This window comes from Podarcis erhardii (assembly GCF_964252035.2).
Source record: "Podarcis erhardii genome assembly, chromosome: 16".
Classification (NCBI taxonomy): domain Eukaryota; kingdom Metazoa; phylum Chordata; class Lepidosauria; order Squamata; family Lacertidae; genus Podarcis; species Podarcis erhardii.
Window position 1 is genome coordinate 22,196,642 of NC_138514.1, and position 26,672 is coordinate 22,223,313.

Consider the following 26,672-nt stretch of genomic DNA (forward strand, 5'->3'; position numbering starts at 1 on the left):
CACCCCAAATATCATCACTTTACCTTCACGGTTTTCCAAACAATACAGAAATGAGTGTTAAACATGCATTATATTCCATTGCTTTTCCAGAATTGGCTGTTGCATCATGTGAAAGCCCAAATATAATGTGAACAATATTTGTCAGGATTGGAATCAATTGCCATTTGAATGCAGCTTAGGTTAGATCTATTAATTTCCATGAATAAGAATTGAATTCCAGGAGTGAACAAAGGAGCCTGATAGCCATAGCTGATGTGGTGCGAACACCCCAGCAAGCATGCTGGATCAGCTCTATCTGTGCATTTACACCACATCCACATTGCCCCTGCCTTGCCCCTCTACCTCCTGGTAAGCAGCAGTGGTGCAACTAACCAGAGGTCAAGTGAGCAGCAGCCCCAACTCTCCAAACCTCCTACTACTGTTGAAGACTATTAGCATGTTCCTGTCTGTACAGTTTCATTGAAAGAACCCAGATGTGTCATTGGTGGCCCAGCTCTAAATATTTGCATTGGCTTGCCCAGTGGAGGCTGGTCCATGAGGGCAAACAGGGCACTGTCCCATCAACTTTGGTCTGGATTCTTCCAAGCTCACCTGCCTCTGCTTTCATTACCTTAGTTTCAGGGGTGTCCCTGTAGAATTCAGCAGGGAGAAAGATAGGGATGAATGTAAAATGACTTCACTCTGCCATTGGCTCTGCCTGTCATTGCCTCTGGTGCCACCTACTGGTGACCTCCCTGCCTTACACCTTAGCAGTCCCCATGGGCATCAGATGTCACTGGGCATGTCAATATACGAGTCACATTGCTGTATTCCAGAATAATATAATAATTTTTTTATTAAAAAAAAGTTGTAGCATAACAGTTGTGTGGGGGTGGGAGAAGAGGGAATATGCCAACATGTTTCTGAAACACAGATGAAGTCTACTGTGTGCTTTGGGTAGCACTAATATAATATTTTGTTCTTTTATTCTTGCTTGCCTCTTTAGGCGAGTAATTGTGGGAAGCTGGGTAAAAATAAACATGTTGTTGAAAAGGCGGCGGTCCTAGCCTCACTTGCCTTGGAATAGGCACTATTGAACTCGGGGCTTACTCCTGAGTAGACATGGTTAGGATTGCAAAGTAAGATTTTCTTACTGTAGGAAGCACTCCAGCAACATAAGGAGATATGCTGTAGCACCCCCACTTCTTTAATAACCCTTGAAATGTAAGGGACAATATCTCCACTGGGAACTAAGAATATAGCTATGCTTGCATTTCACAAGCTGTCTTTTCTAGTGTCTGTCTATATTTTATTGTGTTGTGAATACAGAGACACCTTTTCTCCCTTTCTCCTGACTGAGATGTAGATAGATCCTTTTAAAAAAATAAAAATCTGCCAGGACACCTTTTCCTTCTTCCCTAGAGTCTTTGTCTGAGCCAGTACTGTGACAGGCAAACCTCAAGCACATGTGCTTAAGCAAATTAGTTTAAGATACATATTTCTCTCTCTCCTCCCCTCCCATCATACTGAAAACATCTCTTAAAATCATGTTGCAATGAGACTGTAGGGGTTAGCTGGTGCATATTTTGGAAATACTTTGGGTGCTGGAAATGTGTGTTTTTTAAAAAATAAAAAATAAAACAAAAACAAAAACAAAAACAGTCTTCCTTTCCTGCCTGGTATAAGAGCTCAAGTTCCAAAGGAACAGAGAGGTCTCTAAATATGGAGAGGGATGCCGCAGAGCCACCTTAGTGGCCTTGACAGCGGAATTATCTTCTTTGGGGGAAATACAGTGCCAAAATAAAAGAACTGTCAGGTACTGTAGAGGAAGACTCAAACAGAACAAGGCTATCACTTTCTGGAGGAGAGAAGACAGATTGTGTAAGTATGTCAAAGTCATTGCAGGCCATAAAGGGCTTTTGGCAGAGAACTTCAAGGGGGAATTGCTGCGAGTGAACTGCCTTTGCGTAACGTGAGCTGTTGAGGAGAGAAAGAGGGAGTACCCAGGCCTTTCCCAACAGAAGCATCTCGGAGCTTCTACATCAAGTGGCACATCAACAGGAGGAGGAAGCCCAGAGCATGTCCCCGTTTTTTGAGGAAGTTTGACTGAAAGAGAATGTTTGATCCCACAATGGAGGCTCAGAATGGCTTTTGCTGCTGTGCCTATGGGATGACGACGGCAATGGTATGGAATATGTTCAACAGTTCTGAGTTAAACCCCCAAAACAGAAGAAGCTGCTCACACTCCACACCTTTTAAAAACAACAACAACAACAACAACAACTGGGTTCAGGCAGTCTAAATTCCATGCTGAGGAAAATTCTGCAACTTGCATAGATTGAATTCTGCTGCTTGCATAAATTATGTGAACTTAGTAGGTATGCATATTTTTCTCTCATTCTCACAGTGCCTTTTATTCTGAATTTCAGGAAGGGTTCAAGAGAGATTAAAAAAACACACTTTGGAGGAGGGAAAGAATGACATTGTGGTTTCAGGTTCCACTCTGACCTCCATGCATTTATTTAAACATCTGAAGAGAGACCTCACATATGTGTACAATTGTGTGTGCACCAGGAGCTCTCCATGTTATTGCCTTTCCTTTGCAGGGTTTCCAAGTCTGCAAACATACCTCCATCCACACATGTGTGCATAGGGTTGTCAAGTCAAAAGCATCCCAGACCCTGATATTCCAGGGCCGGAACCTGAGGCCTAGGGGTGGCCCCAGTGGTGTCATTAAGCATGACAGCAGATTTGCTGAAAAGCATGTCGTTCAAATAAAAACAATAACAAGTGAGCAAAGAGGTCGGTAGCTGGAAATTAAGTTAGTAACCTAAGCTAAAGGCAGTGTTCGCAGTTCCCAGCGGAAGTAAGGGGAGTATTTCTTTCTAACCTGCGTTCTTGCCCTCTGGGAGATTCAAGGATGCTGGTGAGAAGGAAAATGGGGGACAAGGAGGCAAAGATTTCAGGTCAACCCTGGCAGTCTGGCAACCTAGCAGTATGTATGCCCACTGTCCACATGCAGTTCAATCACTGGGCATAGGTTGGAGGCGGAGCCTGCCACTTTAGCACCCCTCCCCATGCACCTGTTTTTACCCATATTGCATCTCTCTGTTAAGAGGCCCCTAAATGGAACTGGAGAAATCCTTACCTCGTGTTTTCTCCTTACAAGGGTGAAGCTGTGCTTGGATATCTTTAGTTATTTGTATCCAAATGGTTTCCTGGTGCTGTGTGTGTGGGGGGGGGGAGTTAGTGCTGCTTTTGGGAGCCTGCTATTGGGTAGATAGACCTGTGCTTCCCCCATGCTTAGAGTTGCATAAATAATTGGCACCCGGGGAACGGAGGGTGAACTTTTTTTCTCCCTCACAAATAAATGATTCATAGAGAAAAAATATGCCCAAAGCCGATGGATAAATTATTCACAAGGAATAATGTGACCTGCTCAGCTCATGAGGAGGTCTTGTTTCTCTTTCTCCTTCCCCTGCCCACCCTCCCCCCCTCAACTCCCAGCCCCCACAGTCTCCAACTGCTAAGCAGAGTTAGGCGTTAAAGTCCCTCCACCCACTTCATTTAGAAAGTAACTCCAGAGGCCCCGGCTTCTTAGCAACAGCTATCGGCTTTTGTCCAGTCTATAGATTAATTTTTCAGAGTTAGTGTTAGTTCAGGTTAGATAAAGATAATGAAAGTTTCCTAATCCTCTTAAAGAAGATTTATCTGGCTGAGTAGAAAGCTCTCGCAATACAATAACGCATGTATAAAACTGGGGCCTAACCCTCTTCTTTAATTTCAAACAGCTGATGGATATTGATTTTGCAATGAGTAAATCTGAAGGGGGGAGAAATTCTGTGCTTCAACTTTTCTTTCTCCCCCTTTTAAAGAGAGGAAGAGAGAGGGGGGGGGAAATTCCACCACACAGAGAGAGTCAAAAAGAAACATTAAAATAATTTGTTTTCTCTTTATCTGCATTCATTTCAGGGGAAAGCAGAAAAATATATTGTCTGTCTGGAGTTTTTATTTTTATTTTTTTGGTCAGTAATCTACCATAGTTATCGGAGAAAAATATCCCCACCCATAACGGTCATTTATCTAGTTAATTGAGTGTAGAGCTAGCAGGAGACTATGGGCAACTACCAATGCATGTTTAGGATTTTGTGAAGGCTTGAAAACTGCCTCTTGTATATATGCTTTGTGTTTATTGCATATATGCTCATTCAAAGACACCACTCTGGTTGATCCACAGTCCAAACAGGTTAGGCAAGAGCTCCCAGTTCTTTGACCACCTTAGCAAGGCCAGGCAACACCACTACCTTGTCCTTCTCACTAGCCATGGAGAATGGGTTGGTTTAAGTATCGTGAGATGAAATCCTCACCATTGCGACTCTTAACAATCCCCCGCAGCTTTGGACTCATGAAGCTAGTCTGAGAAATTTACAGAGACATCAGATGCTCAGACATCTTACAAAAGCCAGAAAGTGTTACTGTGAGTGCAGTGATCAGTGGAGTCTGCCTTTTATACAATATAAAAATAAAATAAAATGGTACACTGCACATAGACTGAGAAAAAAGAATGATACAGAGGAGTTTAGTTTAGCCACCATTGGAACATAGGCATCTGCCTAATGCTGAGTCAGTCTATTGTTCTCTATGGCTCAGTATTTTCTGCACTGACTGGGGGGGGGGGGAGATTTCCTAGCCCTGTCTGGAGATGCCAAGGATTGAACCGGGGACCTTCTGCACATGAGACATGTGCCCAGCCACTGAGCTACAGCTTAGATAAGGATAAGGGCTGCTTTCCCCCAGGGAAACACACAGTTTAGCACTGAATTGGAGCAAATGCTAGTCAGGTTTTCTGCAGATTGACATTTGTTCCAATTTATCAGTAAATAGAGGGTTTTCTGGGGGAAAGCAGTGGGGCAAAGGCAAAACCATTTGAAGCCATGCATAGAAAACATGTGACAAGCAGAAAACCTCTCGGATCCATGCTATCTAGGCACAGAACAAGCTGAAGTGTGGACGAGCCCTAACAATCTGTCTTTTCCCAGGGCCAGGAGTGCCAGCTTGGTCCCGTGACCATGGGTGTCCGGGACTGTGGGTGCCATGCAGTGTGCATGGCCCTAGCACCAAAATTTGTGGCTTCATGGGGAATTTTGTGGGTGCTTGGGCACCCAGGGCCCCAGGGTGTTGGCACCTATGCTCAGGGCAGACCATTGGTCCATATAGTTCAGTGTCCATATAGTTCAGTGATGCCAAAGCTGATTGGCAATAGTTCAAAGGGGTTTCAGGCACTTATTGTATGCATGCTAAACTGTGACCGTTCTCAAAATTAAGACACAGCAAGCTGCCTTATTCTGCCAGACCTTTGGTCCATCTAGCTCAGCATTGTCTGACTACCAGTTGTTTTGGGAACATGACTGGGGAGAGTGAAGCTGCACCCATTTCCTGCTAGGCATCTGTTGGCCACTGTGGGAAGAGGCAGCTGGAATTGAAGGGGCTTTGGACTGATCCAGCACAGGCTGTTTTTGTGCCCTTTTGATCCAACTCTCTGTGAATTACAAGGCTGTGGTGGAAGATCACATAACAGTTGGGGTTTGTGGTGCACTCCCGCCAATAAATCACTTTGACTTTATCTATTTATTACAGTGAATGCTGATCTTGTAGTCTTTTGGGCCTCAAGGGACCAGTATCCTCCTGGCTACAACCCTGAAGCTTCATGAAGTGCAGGAACAATAACACAGGGGCAGCCCTCTTCCTTGCTGATGTGCATTTCTTCCACCCGGGCTTGAAATCCATCTCCTGACAACAGTAGTGGTTCTCTTGAGAGTTTTCACTTGCATGTGAACTACCTGCTTGGAGACACTTGATGTGATTATCTTTTCTCTTTAAAAGGGTCCATTTCCAATCCTTTGAGTTAGCATTTCTATTAAGTGCTCTGCCCAATTAGAACTTACCTGGCAAAAACCTGGAGGCAATAAGATTCCTCGGGAGCATTCAGCAACTTGCAGGCTGGGTTTTAACTCCTTCTGTACAGTACCTAGTATTTTTTTAGGCATGATGGTGATAAGGCTTCTTCCCCGCCCAAAGATATTCAGATGGGATCATGCTGGTCTTTGTAGCATCACTTAGGACTTGTTCTCCTGTTTCAACCTGGATAGAACTACTTCCATGCAGAGACAGATTTAGGGGTGCATGACCGGTTCAGCATGGAGCCTTGGGGGTGCCACAAAGGTTTCCTCAACTACAGTGGTACCTCGGGTTACAGACGCTTCAGGTTACAGACTCCACTAACCCAGAAATAGTATCTCGGGTTAAGAACTTTGCTTCAGGATGAGAGCAGAAATCACGTAGCATCAGCATGGCGGGCAGTGGGAGGCCCCATTAGCTAAAGTGGTACCTCAGATTAAGAACAGTTTCATCTTAAGAACGGACCTCCGGAACGAATTAAGGTCTTAACCCGAGGTACCACTGCATTATGTAGAATGGAAGGTCAGGGGGGCTCAAATTTTGGTGTCACACAGGCACCACTGAAATTTGAGACCCCAAGGCCCTCCACGGTTCCACGTCAGATATGAAACAGGAAAGTAGTTAAACTCTGACCATGCCAAGACTTGCTATTTATGCTCTCTCTCACCTCCATGTTCAGCTTTATTGGATGAGCCCATTGGGTTTTACTATTCTGAGAGGAAGAGGAAAATGTTCCCTCTTTATTTTTTTCTGAACTAAATAACTTTTCTCATGGAGGTATTGTTCCAGGTCCTTTATGGCACTGACTCCCTAGGGTTTCAGGCAGGAATCGTTACCTTCCTAATAAGGTACAAGAAGCTGCTTTATTCTGCCATAATCTTGGTCCACCTACCTCAGCATTGTCTACTCTGACGGTCAGTGAGTTTCCCACATGATACTCTTTCAGCCCTAACTGGAGAGGCTGGGAATTGAACCTGGGACCTTCTGCATGCAAGGCAAGAGCTCTACCACTGAGCTATGACTGTTCCCTCCATGGACTGACTGCTGTATATTCATTTTGATCTGCTGATGCTGCTCTTCTTGGTCCTGTTACTTTTTGATGTTATTTGTTTTGGATGGCTTTTACTGAAAGATAATGGTTTTAATATTTTAATGAGTTTCATGTATTACACTGGATAGATGGAATTTGTTGGCTGCTTCGTATAGAAAAACGAGTAAGCACTTAAATAAATAAAACCAGATGGATAAGAAATGGCAGGCGCACTTCAGCTTTAGTTACAAATTACGGCGTTAGGTACATCTTGTGCTGGGGATTATGATCATTTAAATAAATACATGCTGAAGATCATGTTGGTCAAAATGAGTGGTTCCTCCGCTCCCCACCTCCTTCACTGTTAAATATCCAGGATGGAAAATGCTGCCCAATGTGCATAACTCCAGAAGGCATTGCTTTTGGTGGAAAAACCAACAAACATGACTTAAAGCCACGCTTAGTGGTAGCTTAGGCTAATGAAGCTAATGGGACACATTTTGCACTCCGACTGGCTGGCAAGCGAGGCATTAATGACCTGTTAGCAGCCGTGTTCATGTCAATTAATTTATATTTGTATTTTGCAAAACTTAAAAGTTGCCCGGTTAGATTATTGATTCTTTGTCCCTGTATCCAATTTGTTTTTAATTGCACCACTGCAGGGCCCAGCCTTCCCCGGTAGAAACCCTGTGATAAATCTGCCAGGGACTCAACAATCAACAATAAATGTGTCTCTTCATGTCATTATTAATATGTCTCCTGGATTGGTTCATTACAGCAGTTAACAACGGTTTATAAGAGCTAGGATGGCAGAGTGCCAGGGTGGAGGCTGTTCTTTTTTTGCTTTTTTTAATCCAGCGGCTATTTTGTCATGATACGATTGATGGCTTCAGGTCTCCTTTTCTGTATGTGTGTGGATGTGTGCACAAGAGAGAAGATGAGAAAGAGGGATGGGGGGGGGAACCCAATAATTTAATTTAATAAAAGTAGAATATAAGTCACCTAATCCTCTTCTTATGGGGGGGGGGGAGTTTTCTTTATAAAGGATTAGTTGACCTAGGATTTTGCCTCTCTTCCCACCTCCCTACTTCTCTCATTTCTCACATATCTCAGCATCCAGTCCCTGCAGAAATTAAACTGGAACAGCTTCTGCAGAGCTGGAAAAGGTGCGGACGTGGCACTGAGTGCCTTCAGCAGCTCTAATGATTCCAAAGCAGCTGTAATCTCACAATCAGTCCAATTAGAATGAAGTGGCCCTTTTGCCTATCACAGGGTGTTGATTTAGCAAGGCGTGTGGCAGAGCCATGGGTGGAATTCAGAGGCAGCAATGCTTCTGAATACCAGTCCCTGGAAGCCGTAGGACGGGAGAGCACTCAGGACCTGCTCGCTGGTTTCCCACAGGCATCTGGTAGGCTCAGGGGTGTACAAAGGGGGGCAGAGGGGGCTGGCCACCCCAGGCACCAATGGGGGGTGACAAGATGGCCCACTGCCAGCTGTAGAGTGGCTGAGGGCGTACGCGCAGTTAGTATGGGCACTGCTTGCGTGGCATCCGTACGGGCTGCCGCTATGCGCACCACCTGTATAAGTGTCCGTATGGGCTGCCGCACATGCAGGCAGTTTACCCCGCCTCTCGGCGTCCTGCCCTGGGTGCCAGAGAGGGTTCCTTCACCACTGGGTAGGCTACTCTGAGAACAGGATCCTTGACTAGATGGAACATTGGCCTTCCCAGAGCTGGGTTTGCCAGCTTAGGGTAGGGGTGGGCAGAGGGTCTTCAAGGTCTTTCTGCCTGCCTCCTTGTCCCCCTTCAGACTGTGACATCCAGCTCTCCCTCTCTCCCGGTAGGCAATGTGAGTCTAAACTGGTTGCCAGATTTGGGACCGAGTACAGTTTGTTTCCTTTTGCAATTGGCATGTGTTGGGGAATCTTTTCATGAATGGGTGTCAGCTAAATAAGTAGATTGGTTTCCTTGGTTTTGTAATGTGGCAGGTGTGTGTGTGAAGAGGTGGACTCAGATGGTGAGGCCCTTTCAGGTGACTAGTGATTCCAGACATGTGCACACTGGGCTGTGTGATCTATGGGGCAGGGTGTGGATCGTTTTTATGGTTAGCCTGTGCCCCTCACTTGGAGTTGTGCAGCCACAAAAGGGCATGAACCAGGAAGACCTTCCTCCTCTATGGCCAGGGTTGGGTTTAATGCCAACTCTTCCTCCCTGTAGTATAGATTACCCAATTGGCAGGTATAGGAGCCTGATAGTTTTGTATATTCTTGCACAGAGTTGGTTCCCCCTTATGCAGCTGTTGAAATTCGTAATTGCTTAGGTCAGTGTTTCCCAACCTTTGGCCTCCAGCTGTTTTTGAACTACAACTCCCATCATCCCTAACTAGCAAGACCAGTGGCAAGGGATGATGGGAATTGTAGTCCAAAAACAGCTGGAGGCCCAAGGTTGGGAAACACTGGCTTAGGTTATACTTTAAACAAAGTGGCTGTAGTTTACCCCACCTATGGGGCCTTTCCTCTTTATTCCCCATCTCCCAGTGGCTGGAGAACTTCATTGCAAAACTCAGAGCAGTGCAAATTTTGAGAGGTGTCTCTGTTTCGGTTTGCATATTGTTTTGGGAATTGTGAATTAGTTAAGTTTGCTTTGAAAAGTGAACTGAATTGAATTCCTCTTCCATCCCTATTTCTGACAGTTGACCACTGACTAGGACTGATGAGAACTGGAGGGCAACAAGTTCCCCATCCCTGGTTTAAGAAGTAAAACTTCTTAAGAGTCATTGACAGGTGATGCTGTCCCTGCTTACTTTTTGGAGGGTACTTCAGTTATAAAAACCAGAACCATATCTGTTTAAAAGCAGTGAAATCTGAGGCGCGAGCATGTCCCCCTATCCCTGATAAATCTTGCTCACTAAATGAAGGTTACCTTGCCTTGAAATCCCTTGCAGATGTTTCACCTGAGAATGACCTTCTGGCTAAGCTTTGCATTTTACTATATCCATTGGTGATTCTTGCTCCAGTAAACCACCCTTTGAGAATACCTAGCTTAGTCTAAGACTGGTTGCCATCTGGATTAGTAAAGGAAGACAAGAGTAAGGGGGCAGGAGGAATAAAAAAGCTTTTAAAAGGGGGGAAAAAATGCTTACACAGGCAAAAAACAAAAACCCTCTCCGTGGCTCTAAATAAAGTACCAAACACACAATGCCAATTGCTTTTTTTTTTTTAATGTTCTAAAGTTGTCTGCTCCTTAGATGTTAGTGCAAGTGGTAGCAGGAGGGAAATGGGTTTGGGGAGCATCGGAATGTTTTATTAAACTGCACTCTGACTGCTGTGCAGCGCGCAAAGTGGAGGGGCGGGGAGAATTAAAAATAAACAGGAAAAAAAATCAATTAAAGTTGGCACCATTAAAATGAAGCCCGGGGAAGCGGCATGGGGACCTTTCAAAGGAAAAGTTCTACAGAAAATTACCTCCTATGAAGGCGAGAGAGGCTGGCGACAAGATTGATTCTGAATCCCAGCTCTGAGTTAGTGCCTAGACCAAGCCGGAAAAGTAAGACAAGTAATAATGGAGAAATGTCTCTACAGAATGTAAGAATTGCTTTACTGGATAATACTCTGCTCCATCTAGTTCAGCGTTTTGTTTTCAGTAGCAACCACCCAAATGCCTCTAGGATTAGTAAAGTTAATTATTTAAACAGCCTCTAATTGGAAGGACATAAAATCAGTTATGTGGTGTAAAAATAATGGACCAGTTGAGATTGTGAGAATTATTATTTTTAATAGATCTTCTTCTATCTTGATATCTGCATTGGGTCCAATGTCCAACCATGTTTGGTTGCCAACCTTACACCAAAGCAGAAGCTCAGGTAGGATGGAAGGAGACACGCCATGCCAAATTTGTAACTTGGGATTTCAATGGGGAAGCAGAGCATTTTCAAACTTCAGGTCCTGTGCTTGTGCAATGTCAGCAATATACGTTTGAGGTTCAGTCTTACAAAAGGTCCATCTAGGCCAGGTTGCTCAGCCATTGGCCTCCAATTTTGACCTAAAGAATCCTTGCACCTTTAGTTCGCAAAGGGTGTTGAGAGCTGTTAGGAGACCCATAGCAAGCTCCAGTTTCCGGGGTCCTCCAGGGGAAAGCCCTGACTCTTAAAGTGGCATGAGAGCTTTAAATGTAAGGTGTGGATGTGAGCTTCCTCTGCCATATGATCCAGGCCGTTTCTTACAATCCTGTATCCCTGATATATTCTGTTTGGAAGCCGCTTTTGGGTTTTGCACCTCCTTGGTGGGGTGATGTTGGGGCCTGAGTCTGGGCTCGTCAACATGCAAAGCATGCACTGCAACACTGAGCTATTGCCTCCCCCCCTTTCCCGACTGCCGCACAAGGATACAAAGGAGTCCTTGTACCGGTAATGAAGCTCATCCTTCAACTCAAGTGCCAGAGGCTCGTGGTCTGCAACAGAAGGGCCTGGCTGTACCTGAGAAGCACTGGCAGCCATTGTGTCGCATTTTGCTTTGGGATGCTGTCAGTCACACTCCTCTTGGAAAGCAACCAGCCTCCATGGGATATTGTTTGTCTGCTGTGCATGGAGGGCATCATAAATTCAGCAGAATAGAAAGGAGAGAGAACCCCAACATACCTGATTAATTACTATGAAGGCTAAATTAAATAAAAGAAGAAGAAGGGGGTTTGGAATGAGAGAGTTGTTTTCCCATTATATTTTCAAACAAAATGAGTATTTTATAGCACATGCAAATCACTCCCTGGGAAGCACTTTCACTTCCTTAATTGTTCATAAATTTAGTGACAGGTGGTTACACAGTAGGTGCAACACCATTATTTTCATTTTTATTGCATTCATTCACTTAACGAGAAAATCTGGCACAAGAGGGGGGTCTCTGGGATGGCATGTCACGGTGACCTGAAGGAAAGCTGGGTCAAGGAGGCGAGTTAGCTCTTCAGAAACCATCCTTGCCCTCAGATGCTCTACGGTGACATCACTAAAGAAAAACAAACACTTTGACTCTGAGCTTTAGATACAAGAGACCACCCAGACACTGTCAAACCAAAGACCTTGCCAAATATCTAAGAAGGATGGATACAGTTCTGTATAGATTCACACCATATCTTTAAAGCAGTCATGGCTTTCTCCAGAGAATCCTGTGAGCTGCAATTCGTTAAGGTTGCTAAGAGTTGTTAGGAGACCCTTATTACCATTCCCAGAGGATTGGTGATTGTAGCTCTGGGAGCGGAATATAAGGGTCTCCTATTCACTGTCAGCACACTTACCATACTACAGCTTCCAGAATCATTTTAGGGAAGCCATGCCTGTGGTGGTAAAGGTAAAGGTACCCCTGACCATTAGGTCCAGTCGCAGACGACTCTGGGGTTGCGCGCTCATCTCACTCTATAGGTCGAGGGAGCCAGCTTCTGGGTCATGTGGCCAGCATGACTAAGCTGCTTCTGGTGAACCAGAGCCACACATGGAAATGGCGTTTACCTTCCTGCCGGAGTAGTACCTATTTATCTACTTGTACTTTGATGTGCTTTCGAACTGCTAGGTGGGCAAGGGCTGGGACCAAACAACGGGAGCTCACCCCATCGCAGGGATTCGAACCACAGTGCCACCCACGTCCTGCCTGTGGTGGTATCTGTGCTATAAATGTATGGTGCAGATTTGGTCTTCATCACAGTTCATAATCAGTTCATTTAACTCATATCTATATCCACTGATTTGATGGGTGTCCAAAGTCAGAGATTTCTTATCAAATTGATTTAATGGTCACTCTGTCCCTGGGTGCTGGGAATTGTAGTTCAGTGAAGGGGGCAAGGAATCTAGCACAGAAATCTGAGAGCATCTCAGCAAACCACAATCCCTAGAATTTTGGGGGGGGGGTTATTATATTACAGTATTAGATTGTAGCTATACCCTTCAATCAGAGATGGGGAATCTGTGGCCCTCCAGTTGTACATGGACAGCAGCAGGAGAACCAGAAGAAAATCAGAGCAGCCACCATCTACTCTCTAGGAGCCTGCTGTATCACACTTCCATGCTAAGCCATAGTTTGGCTTGGTGTAAGGTGTGAACTGAGTCACTGAGAAACATGTGTTCCTGAGAGAAAGTGCATTTAGATATTTGTGCTTTGTGAGAAAATCCATTCAAAAATAGAAGTGTAAGTATATTTTTAATTTGAATATGTTCGTGCTTTAATAATAATTATACTGATACTATCAGAGTAATGGTGTGAACTTCTGAATGAACACATGCAAAACTGATGCAGAAATAGACCGATCCAGTCATCCCTAATTTGAGGGTAGTTCAGTGATTCTGATATGCAATTAATTTTAAGACTATTCTAAGCCTTCAAGCTTGTAACATGGGGGATGCTCTTAAGAATGCAATACAGTGGCTAGTTCCTGATTAAACAAGGTGCTTTAGACATGGTATATATTTAAGCCTTCGTTTCTAGTGAGGTGAGATGCTTAGTTAATGGTTAAGTTAATGTCTGAGCACATTAACTTTTGAGCCTATATTTCACATGCATTGATGAATCTGAGTCTGTGATAGGTCTGTGTGTGTGTGTGTGTGTGTGTGTGTGTGTGTGTTTTCACACATATCATTTGTAATTATGATACAGGAGTACATTCAAAAGTCATTGTGGAAAATGAAATAGCTCTTTATTAGTTTTGTTCTGTGTCCCTCATGCATGAAGCCTTGGTTGAAAGATAATATGTTATGTAAGGTGGTACACAGTGCGGAAATGCTGTTACGGAGGCTCCATTAGGGCTGGGTCTGCCATTTGGCACAATGAGCTGTGTGTCAGAATAGGGAAGAAATTCAACTCAGCTTACATTTAAAGGCAAGCCTACCTAATCCTTTCTGAAATACACAAGCTGAAACACAGCCACCTTTGAAATTTGCACTTTTTCTGAATTTTGCACTGCAATTCTCTAGCCAAGTGACATGTATAAAAATGTACATTAAATTCAGTAATATCAGTGCAAATAACATATAAAGATGCATTATATTAGGGGAAACTGCTTTGTAAAAAATGGTATTTTAGCAAAATAGCTTACACACATGTGTATATGAGGAGTTCACCCTAAAATCCTTGTGAACTTCCATGGGGCCTTAAACACACACACACACACACAAACACACACCCTCAAATTGATTTTGAAATGTGGAGAACTGATTGCAAAATGAGAAAGTGAGAGAAACTGCAAGTGGCAGAGGTTTTCCCATCTCTAGCTCCGTGTTTCACCCAGTATGTACACCTTAAGTCAGCCTCCCTCCCTCAGGTGCAGTGGAAGATGCTGTCCAAATGCCAGTGCTGAAATAAGATCCAGTCAAGCCAGTGTTTGTATGAGGGAATGGAGCACCATCTAGTTATTTACTTCAACAGCAGAATGACTGGGACCAGCCTCTATGTCTTAAGAACAACATAGGAAGCTTCCCTGCAGGAAATAAGGCCTTGCTCCATCTAGCTCAGTATTGTCTACACAGACTGGCAGCAGCTCTCCAGAGTTTTAGGCAAAGACCATTCCCAGCCCTACCTGGTATGTATGCATCTGTTTATAAGCTGATTATTTTAAGCAAGCTGGAGCACTTGTGTGCAAATTATATGGCTAATAACACAGAAGTGTGATTGTTTTTAGTGGAACCAGGGGGAGGGGAATTTGCTTCTCACCAAGAGACAAAAGTAAGACTGGATTATTATTATTTTTTGGGGGGGGGAGATTCTGTGCAGATAAGCTCAACATTTATATCCATTCCTTTTCAGGGAAAGGTGCAAGGTGTGACTGAAGAAAAGATCAGACCCTTGCCCACCCACCCCCACTCCCCAATAAAATTAAATATAACCATTAGAAGTGATGGTGGACTAGCTCTATTCTTGAGTACCTGAGAAATTTGACAAAAATCATTTTGTTGACCAATCTGCAGTTGTCAGAAGCACTTAATCTGTTATCTTGATAAAATCAACTCTGACTGCCTTCATAGATTGTGCTGTCATCAAAACTGATTTTATCAAACAAGATAACCTTTAGTGTCAATAGGCAAAGGGGTCATTAAAACATATAGAGAACTGCATTAGATGTGGAACATGTCTGAGTCCTGTAACTTGGATTCTCCTTCTCTCCCTTCCTTTTAACCCCATCTCACCCTTCCAATAAGTCCCTAAACCAGGTAATATTCTCAAATACAAAGCGTGGACCCAGGACTGGGAAGATAGCAGGATCAGGGGACAGTTTACAGAGGAACTGGTGGAATGTATCCACCACCAACACACTCCCAGTCTAGATCCTCTTCCCACAGAAATAAATATGAGCATCCCAATCACATAATTCAAGGGGACACTTTTTGGGCAGTTTGAACATTTGGCAGGGTAATGTAATATTGTTTACTGGGACAGGATGACAGAGAATGGGTCTCTTGTACCTTTAATTAACGGCTATGCATGCAAGGGAATTTCGGCACATTCAAGTTTTCTCATCTCTGCATGAAAAGCTGAACCTGCTGTAATTTGCCCTCTTGTGCAATATTTAAAGGCACACATGACACTTGTCCTCCTCTTCATTGGCTGCCTTCTTTCCAGCATCCAATCCTTGATGGAATGGTCCTCCATGAGGATTGGGAAGTGCCCAACCCCCCTCAGTGGAAATTTCCCGACACTGAGCCTGAGCTTAGGGCATGCCACGGCCAATCTTTTATTTTACTTATGTATAACAATATTTATATACTGCTGAATTATATTGGAATGTAATAATGGAGGGATACAATCTATTTCAGAGAAACAGACCAGACAAGAAAGGAGGAGGAGTGGCGTTATATGTCAGGGATGTGTATACCTGTGAAGAGATGCAAGATTTAGAACCTCAAAGCCAAAGTGAGAGCATTTGGGTCAAAATTAAGGGAGAGAAGAATAACAGGGACCTCACTGTGGGAGTTTACTATAGATCCCCAAGCCAAACGGAGGACATAGATGATGCCTTCCTGGAACAGATGGCCAAGCATGCAAAAGGAAGGGAGATAGTAGTAATGGGGGACTTCAATTACCCAGGTATTTGTTGGATGTCAAACTCAGCCAAGAGCATAAGGTCAAATAGATTCCTCACTGGCCTTGCAGACAACTTCATTGTCCAGAAAGTGGGAGAAGCAACAAGAGAAACAGCCATTTTAGATCTGGTCCTAACCAATGTTGATGACCTGGTTAGTGGGGTAGAAGTGGAAGGATCATTAGGCGCGAGTGATCATGCTCTTCTGAAGTTTACTATACAGCGGAAAGGAGCAGCCAAGCATACTAGGACTCAATTTCTTGACTTTAAGAAAGCCAACTTCGTAAAACTTAGGGAAGCGCTGGGTGAGATCCCATGGACAGTAATACTAAAGGGAAAGGGAGTTCATGATGGCTGGGAGTTTGTTAAGAGGGAGATAGTAAAAGCACAACTTCAGGCAATACCAATGAGACGGAAACATGGAAGGTGCCTAAAGAATCCAGGGTGGCTATCTACTTTTAACTGAGTTAAGATTAAAAAAGGATGTGAACAAAAAATGGAAAAGGGGGGAAACCACCAAAGAGGAATTCAAACAAATAGCCAGCACGTGTAGACACAAAGTCAGAAAAGCTAAAGCCCAGAATGAACTCAGGCTTGCTAGAGAGGTTAAAAGCAACAAAAAAGGCTTTTATGGGTATGTTCGTAGCAAAAGGAAGAACAAAGAAACAGTGGGGTCACTCAGAGGAGAAGATAGTGAAATGCAAACAGGGGACACAGAAAGGGCTGAACTCCTCAATGCCTTCTTTGCTTCAGTCTTCTCTGATAAAGAAAACAATGCCCGACCTGAAGAATTTGGAGCAAATGATTCAGCAGAGGAAACACAGCCCAGAATAACTAAGGAGATAGTACAAGAATACTTGGCTAGTTGAGATGTATTCAAGTCTCCAGCGCCAGATGAACTGCATCCAAGAGTATTAAAAGAACTGGCAGATGTGATCTCAGAACCACTGGCAGTCATCTTTGAGAATTCCTGGAGAACAGGCGAAGTCCCGGCAGACTGGAGGAGGGCAAATGTTGTCCCTATTTTCAAAAAGGGGAAAAGAGAGGACCCAAATAATTACCGCCCAGTCAGTCTGACATCAATACCAGGGAAGATTCTGGAGCAGATCATTAAGCAAACAGTCTGTGAGCACCTAGAAAGGAATGCTGTGATCACCAATAGTCAGCATGGATTTCTGAAAAATAAGTCATGTCAGACTAACCTGATCTCGTTTTTTGACAGAATTACAAGCCTGGTAGATGAAGGGAATGCAGTGGATGTAGCCTACCTTGATTTCAGCAAGGCATTTGACAAGGTGCCCCATGATATTCTTGTAAAGAAGCTGGTAAAATGCAGTCTTGACTATGCTACCACTCAGTGGATTTGTAACTGGCTGACTGACTGAACCCAAAGGGTGCTCATCAATGGTTCCTCTTCATCCTGGAGAAGAGTGACTAGTGGGGTGCCACAGGGTTCTGTCTTGGGCCCGGTCTTATTCAACATCTTTATCAATGACTTGGATGATGGACTCAGGGGCATCCTGATCAAATTTGCAGATGACACCAAACTGGGAGGGGTGGCTAACACCCCAGAGGACAGGATCACACTTCAAAACGACCTTGACAGATTAGAGAACTGGGCCAAAACAAACAAGATGAATTTTAACAGGGAGAAATGTAAAGTATTGCACTTGGGCAAAAAAAAAATGAGAGGCACAAATACAAGATGGGTGACAGCTGGCTTGAGAGCAGTACATGTGGAAAGGATCTAGGAGTCTTGGTTGACCACAAACTTGACATGAGCCAACAGTGTGACGCGGCAGCTAAAAAAGCCAATGCAATTCTGGGCTGCATCAATAGGAGTATAGCATCTAGATCAAGGGAAGTAATAGTGCCACTGTATTCTGCTCTGGTCAGACCTCACCTGGAGTACTGTGTCCAGTTCTGGGCACCACAGTTCAAGAAGGACACTGACAAACTGGAACCATCCATACCTCTCATGAGATCGCACAGGACAGCAACACCTGCCAAAATCACACAAGACACAAGAAGTCAACAGAGATTCATGCGCACCTTTTCCACTGCTCGCCAGGCTCCCACCATTGGGCAAAGTCACCCCACCACCGCATGCCTGGCACCCCAATGCCAAGGTTTGATCCAACCACAAAACAGCCTTGCCTGAACTGCAGTGGCAGCCACTGCTGGTTCCTTCTATGGTGAGAACTGGCCATCTATCCACAACCTCTGTTCCTTGTGCTCTAATGAGATACCAATCCATAAGTAAGAAATTCACAGGGGGGGGGCAGGAAGCATTTAGCTCTGTGTGGGGATGGGTGAATATCTTAGAACAAATTAGATCAACCAGTAGCTTTGGAAGCCTCACAAAAAGCTTTGACGACACTGCACCTGAACCTTGGAAAAAACAAAAAAAAACAAGAAAGCAAGTAATAGCTTGAGGAATTGATGGAACCAGCATCATTCTCTCCCTGTTGAAAGCAGCACTCAGGCTTATGTGGAAGGGGGAGCAATCCTTCAAGAGAACAGGGAAGTCAAGCAGACACCTCAAGATATCTGAAAGACTATTGAATGAAGATAAAAGGAGCTGCGGAATCCAGCTTCTTTTTCTAGCATGCTGCCCTGTGCCTAATAAGGAGTGTCTCCATAGTGAGTGAGATAACGAACTCAATACAAAGTAAGCAAGTGGATATGTAATGATAAAAGCCATTACTATTCCTCCTCCCCACCCCCAATCCAAATACTCTTGTGGACTCAACCGGCTTGATTTTGATGGTTCCTAACAAGACAAATGGTAGGGCTGTGACCATCCTTTGTATTTGAGAAGTAATTAAGCATTTGCAAAATGACAGTTTTCAAATGGAATGTCTGACTGGAGCCTCTTCCAGAAATAATGATGCTGTTGTTTTAGTAGCTCTCCAAGACAAACGCTTCCTTCTTTAAAAAAAGAAGAAGAAAGGAAGCAGAAAGTTTTTGACTGTGTTCTGTGGGTGCCAGAGTCCAGCACAGTTGCTGCAAGTGACAATTAGTAATTTCCCTCCATCTCCTATGTATCTTCCCACTTGCTGGGCTATTATTTTTAACTCCATGGAAAAGCCTAATGGAATACTGGCTGTGAAGGTCCAGCAACAGTTACTGCAGGTATCATTTCTTTTGGGTTTTGTTTGTGTCTGCTGTGTTTTTATTGATGAGAAATTCAGTGGAGCCAGGGCACAAAAATACCAGTCAGATGCATTGGGCATAGTAGGGAGTAAATTAACAGTATGCTCTTTGTCGCCCCTTCATTTTAGCCTTCAGTTGAAATACAATGACTCCAAAACATGTTGTATCAAAACAAGTGGCTTGCAGATGTTTAGCTGAAGAAATCTCTTACAAGCATGGAGTAATGTGTTAGGAACTCTGGGACTAAACTGAGAAGCTTATGGTTTAAGATTTGGACTTAGGGTAGTGTTTTGCCAATTAATTATACAGGTTCTTTAAAGGATCTTTGGTAGTCAACATAGGAGGGGAAATATATTTTTATTTGAACAGAATAGCAAAACCCCCTTAAACAGTAACAAAAAGAAAACCCTTCAAACAGTAAACCTCCTTAAACCTTCTTACATAGTAATACAAAACCCTTTACCACCAAGAAATAACCCCAAAGGAACAATTTCAAAGTAACTATTCCCCCCACCAGACCTTCACCCATATACAACACCAGAACCAGCCATGGGAAACCTCAGCAGTGTTTGGTCCATCATATTCTCCCTCCTGACCACATTCTCCTGTGCTGTTTGTAGCTGCCTCAACCAGGTGGGGCTGGATATCTCCACAGCCACCACTGGTGGCAATTAAGGCTTCTAACCAGGGCACTCAGGCCCCATTTGGCCACCCTTGAAGGCAGGAGTGCTCCTGCAAGGACTCACAGGAAGGGTTGGCTACGTAAAGCCAAACTTACACTTCCTCAGTTTTTTTCTTCCACATTTTCCACTACATGTGGTGAGCTCCCATGAACCTTGAGCTCTAGCACCCTTTTAGGGTACAGAAAGGGACAGGGGTGGTGGTCCTGGGATTCCCAGTGGTTCCTAGTGCACATTTAGATGCTTGGAATGCCATGAAAATAGCAGCAGGAAATGCAGAAGAGGCAGGGGTTTCCTTGAAATGTCTATGTGCTGAAGAGGCAAGCCGCTTTTCAGCAAAGTGTTATCATTTAAACTCGATGGAGGCTTGCCTCTTTTTTGCTGTAACAAGTTTCAAAGAAACTCAGCTGTGTGTATTGTTCTCCCCTTCTGATTAAAGAAGCATGTAAAGACATGCCCCAGACTTCTCTTAGACATCAGTGATGCATCATTTTTTTTTTTTTAATTAAGGTACAGAATCAAACTTAAGAGAATCTGACTAAAGGATTTGCATCTCCCCTCGTCATCAGGGTTGTCCCCTCCCAATAAGTACCTGTGATTGCCCAGTTATCTGTGTTCTGTATATTATGGGCAGGGAGTCTCTGTAATCACAGAAAACTCAGATTGGCCTCACTTGATTATAAGCTGCTTTGAAACATGTGTTATTATATTCTTAGATTTCCTGGTATGTAAAGGTTAGCTAGTTAATTCTCTGTGTTTGTTTTCTTTGAAAAGCAATTTTCCATTTCTGAACCTCTCTCTTGGCCTTTATCCTTAAATTAATGTACTCAGTTGGACTCTGGAGGTGATCCAGTTATTGGCTTCACCTAGACCTGCTGGTGTTCACACAAGTGTACTGTTTAAAGGAATTCCTGTACAAGCACCTGCCCTAGAAACACAAACCATAATAAGCCTAGATTGTTTGTGTGTTCAAGGGTTAACAGTAAAACACCAAGGTTGCCATGAAGCCTGTCCTGCCTAGCAGGGATGGAGAGTGCTTAAACTTATCTGTCATATTTCTAGGTATGTTCATAGATTGTTCAGATTACGACTGCAAAGGATAAATGCAGGATGCCGATCAGGAAAATATGGTGGTCCATAAAGACCACGTCAGTATAACTGCAGAGCTGAAGTGCCTCGACTCCCAATTAGACTATCCCAGTTTCTTCTCAAAATTACATTTACTAAACATCACTGTAGGTGCAGGGTTATATAGAGAAATGTCAGTGTCAGCCAGTTGGTGCATGGACTCCTCCAGTAGCTCATGGAAGCTGTTTCTCTGATATATATATATTTAGCAGTTCTTTTGTCAGCCATCCCCACCTCACCCCATTGGATCACACAAATGAATGATCTCACTGGCAGAATATTTGTTTATATTGTTTCATACTAACCCCGTCAGGCATGCAGCGTTGGCACACAAGGGCAAGAGTGTGTATACATGAGGGCACATAAACCAGTCCTTCCTCAGTGTTTCTGTGCATGCTGGTTATGCCTGCTCTGTTGCTAAGCTTTGTGGGCTGAGAACAATGATCCAAAGGAGGTCTGTCCTTGCCTGGTCACACTTTCAAGTCTTCTCATGATCAAGAACACTAACGAGGCAAGGTTCCAAATAATAATAATAATAATAATAATAATAATAATAATAATAATAATTTATTATTTATACCCCGCCCATCTGGCTGAGTTTCCCCAGCCACTCTGGGCAGCTTCCAATCGAGTGTTAAAAACAGTACAGCATTAAATATGAAAAAATTCCCTAAACAGGGCTGCCTTCAGATGTCTTTTAAAGATAGGATAGCTGCTTATTTCCTTCACATCTGAAGGGAGGGTGTTCCACAGGGTGGGCGCCACTACCGAGAAGGCCCTCTGTCTGGCTCCCTGTAACCTCACTTCTCGCAATGAGGGAACCGCCAGAAGGCCCTCAGTGCTGGATCTCAGTGTCTGGGCTGAAGGATGGGGGTGGAGACGCTCCTTCAGGTATACAGGACCAAGGCCATTTAGGGCTTTAAAGGTCAGCACCAAGAAGGCTTGTAAGCACATCCTGCCCCCCTTCATACCTTCACGCTAAGCACATCAACTATGGGAGTTGAGGAGGTGCACCAAAGAACATTGATGCAAGGCAGATGCATGAACCTATGCCCCTGTACATATATTTGCCTTTTCATGTCTAGGAGGAACGCCTGGAGAAGGCTACTAGACAGTGGTGTCAGGGGCTTATTGGGACTGGTGGGATGAAAGGCAGGGAGGACAACAGGAGGTGGCAGCAGAGTCAATGACAAGCAGAGTCAAATAATATTAGTTTTCTTCCCATCCTCCTCCTTCCTGCTGAGCTCTGCAATGATGACACTTAACACTAGGGAGAAGAAAGCTGTCAGGCAGTGCCACTCTCTGGGTGGTTGTAAGCAAGAACACAAGGAAGCAGGTTTACTCTTATTTGCTCAGGTGGATCAGCCTTATTTGTTTTATTTGCTCAGGTGGATCAGCCTCCTCTGCTTTTAAAGTTGCCGCATATGAAATAATGCATGTGAAGACATAAGTAGCAACTGTGCAGAAGACTTGTTTTCAAACTATGTTCAAGGGAGGTCTGGAAGTTTAACCAGAGGTTTCTGTGTGGAAGCTAAATAATGGGGAGGGGGGAGTTGTTTTTGCTAAAAAGCAGCTTGTTCACGACAAGTGATCTTGGTCTATGATGCATTTTGTTTATTTTAGGTAATTACAGCCCACATTTTACGACACTTCCTCCCAAGGTGGTTTACCAAATCAACATGAAAACCACCATGCAATTAAAGCATCAACATTAATATGTAAAAGTAAATAAAGCAGATAGAGGAGAAATATCAGTTAAAACAAGGTGAACCAGCATGTTTTGTTTAAAGAAAAACCTGATAGAATGACAACATCTTCAGGTTCTCAGATTCTTTGGAAGACGGGAGCAGGATACAAATTTGATGAAATAATGATAATCACCAAAGAGTGAGTTTGATGAAGTTCATGGGGCAGGGTGCTACTACCATAAGTTTGACCAAACTGTGGGAGGCAATGGAAGACAAGAGTGCCTGGTGTGCTCTGGTCCATGGGGACATGAAGAGTCGGACATGACTAAATGACTAAACAACAACAACAACAACAAATGGGGCAGGGTGTTCTGAAGATATGGGGCCACCACCAAAAAAGTCTCCTGGCCATGGTACCTGCCAGCCAAATCTTCTCTAATGGCCTGGCCTGTTTGGCACATAAATTAAGTATATTGACTACTCCAGAACACATGAGTAGGGTGAGATTAGCTGTTTTGTCCAGGTATGAAACACACTAGATTTAGTAGCACCTGTACATTGCCTTGATTTTAACTGTGTAAGAAATGAGTGAGATAATCAGGTGTTAGAGTACCAAGGATGAGTGGAATGCCATGGTGTTTAATGCTAGGGTACTGCTAGGTCATTGTCATCCTTACACAGGTGAGACCACGAAGTTTCTGCATTCAAAGCCTGCCCATTCCCACTGACCCCTTTATAGCCCTTTCTCAAGAATTATCCCAGTCTGCTTCACATTTAACATTTAGATGTATAGTGTATATCTAAAAGCCCTTGATAGTGGATGTAGCAAATACATATTTGCAAACAGATGTGTCATAATACCAGGAAGTCATTGAAGAGCCTGGCTGGTTGGTTTCTGGGTCTAATGCAGGTTTGCTATTGAATACTGTCTGAAATGGCTTTCATTGTGCATGGTTTTGTTGTGCTGATGATTAGGATGATATATCTACCATGCTTCCTTTTACTCTTTCCTGTTTATGAAGCTGGTGTGTGTATGTTCAGGATGTAAGCTCTATCATACTGCCAATGAGCAGATCTTGGCACTATGGCTTATTGTCTTCAGCTAGGGCTTTGATGCTTGAGTGGAATTCAAGTAATTAAAAGGGATTTTAAGGAGGGGGGAGATATCAAATGGCAGGTCTATGTCTGTGATTGCTGTCTCCGTTGCCCTCACCTCCACCACTGCCAAATTTGCAAAGGAAATAAATACATCAAGACTGATTAGTTCCCTCCCTAGTCTGCTCTGTCACCCAGCTGGTGCTTTATTTAGGAACTTTCACCTCTTCTTGCAGAGTTTAACTCCAGCTTATATATATATTTCCTGTATGTCTTGCTGACTTTGTGCGCAGTCTTCTAATTAGTTCCTGGATGGTGACATCTCTGACAGCGCCATCGTTCCACCTCCAGCAAAAAGGAGAAGGGGTTTGAGATCTGCACAGCGACATAAATGGCTAAATCTGCCTTTCTATCTCTGCCTGTCTGCCTCTGCCCGTCTCTCTGTCTGTCTTTTCTTAGGCAGAGGTGAAGGAAGTAGGAGAAGGGCAGTCGATAGCGGTGGTCTGTGCCCAACCTTCGTTGGGGTTACAGTCAGGTTTCCTGACAGTGGCAGTGGGACCAGATGAAGGGCACGGCTGCACATCTCAGGCAGCAAATTATAAGAACAATCGCTGACAATCTATTTATCAGACATGTGAGGAGTCTAAAAGAAGGAGTGGCGAAAGGGCAGGAGGCAGCCTGGGGGAGAGGGAGCAGGAAAAGTCAGAGAGTTTCCAGTAAGACTTTGAAGAAATCTGCAAATAAGGATGTCGGAGAATTCTAATGGTAACAGGAACAGAAATTACCAACTTTGGCTTATTCATCCCATGTCCAGAATGGAAATCAATTCAGCGAATACAATTGGAATTCACTATGGTTGCTTTTAGTCTGCAATTGATATGAAATTGATTCCCCCCCCCCAATAAAATGCAGTGTGTTTCTTTTGCATTGAATTGAATGGTGTGGAATAGTAGAATAATAACATAATTAATTACGTCACAATGGACAGCGAGATGAATGATGTAGTTTTTGTTAGAAGCTGAAGTGCAGCGGAATGGAAACTGTGCTGCATGCAACAACCATGGGTCAGAATGGAAACTGATGCTTCCTTCCTTATCTTCAAGCCCATCTTGGATCTAGATACTAGCCCACTTTAAAAGAGGACTGCTATGTGTTCACCAGATCCACCACCTTCTGATGATAAGCGATGAAAACTTGAGCTACATAGTCTGTATCAGGGAGCAGTTTTTTATTAGTTGTGCTATGAAACTGCAACTATTTGAAAACTGTTTTCTGTCTGAGGTATTACTGCAATCAAAAACCTATACGAGGTTGTGGGGGCAGATTGCTCACTGTGGACAGGAAAAATCAGGCTTTGAGTCCTTGGTCAGCTATACAGGTTTTTTTGTTGTTGGGGTGTCTAGGTTCTGAAATCTGAGTAGTTCTGCTCAGTCATCCCATAATGTATTCTTCAGAATCAGAATCAGATTTTATTAAACGGTCACAGACCAGATTGGTTCGTATTCTTATTTAGTTATTGATGGGGAAGTGTGGGGGACTGTCTTGCAATTGTACAGTGGTGGAATTGTGCAAATATCTTTCCCTCTGGCATGTGGGGCTGTATTTTGAGGAGGGGCAGTGGGGAGTCTTTGTTGTCTTTGACTTTTTCATAAAGTGCTAAATACAAGTAATTTTGAAAGGACTTTTTTTATTTCTACCACCCCTTTTTTACATGATGACTTATTCTGCAGACTTGTACAGTGTTAAAACTGTACCATTTCTTTTTTAAAAAAATGGAAATAAAATAACTAACATTTCAGTTTCTCCCTGAAATAATTCCAATATACCGTTCCAGAATCCAATCCTATTCTGTCCTGCCAAGTTCTGATCTGGAAAGCATTTCAAAAATATAACACCACAAAATCTGGGGTGGAATACCGTTGAGGCTGATTCTGTGAACATCCTTAATTGGTTGAATCTGAGGTCCAGTTGCCTGTCTACAGCCTAACCAACCTTGTAGCAATGTGAAGATCAAGCAAGATGACCCATTGTGTATTTCACTCTGAGGAATGCGGCACATATGTGATAAATCAAAATAGGGAATGAAATTAAATATGCAATAATTAGTAATTTTCGTGATAAACACTGTTTCCAGTTATTATGGGTTGGCACTAAGACTCCATCCTTCTTCTTGTGGTTATTTTCACTTTCCTATGTAGTTGCAGAAACAACCTTTTCTTTGGACTCTACTGAGTATCCATATTAAATAAAAGAGAATATGATAGTAATAGCCTGCCCATCTGACAGTGCAGCATACCTCATTTTAAAAAATTATGCCTGGGGGGGTGGGTGTGTTATGTTTATTTCACTATCTCAAGAGGCATTAATATAGAGGTACTGATACTGCACACATTTAGTTACATTTCATCAAAGAGAGTGATTTAACTGAAATATGTTAACTAGATTACAGCTCTTCAGTTCACAGCATGAATCTTTTGCACAGTCCGAACAGGACAGCACCCCAGCCCATAATGATTCCCCCAATGCCTGGTGTCTGTTCACAGTACAGACCGCGAGCAGTTTAGGTGTAGTAGTGTGCATGGATCAAAATATACTTAGGTTGCAGTCCTATGTGCACTTTTCTGGAGGTAAGCCCCTTTCGCCTCCCGGAGATTTCCCTATGTGTAGACATATATGTATCTCCAGCTTCCAGGGACTTTGCTTTCAAATATACACAGTGTGAATGGAAAACAAATATCTGTTGAGATAAACTTTATAGAGACTCCAATTGAAGTCCCCAATATGGCACCCATGGGCACTAGGGTGTCCTTGGACACACTCTCTGGGCACCCACCAAGGATGTGCCATCTATCTATCTATCTTTGGCTCTGGAAGGGTGCATTATTATTATTTTGGTAACTTCAGAG

The 26,672-nt window shown here is 43.5% G+C and overlaps 1 protein-coding gene across 5 annotated transcripts in view; it reads left to right on the forward strand.

Moving 5' to 3' along the window:
* The window catches only part of OPCML (opioid binding protein/cell adhesion molecule like), a 760,205-nt gene that overhangs the window by 594,550 nt on the left and 138,983 nt on the right, over window positions 1–26,672 (forward strand). The window lies entirely within an intron of this gene.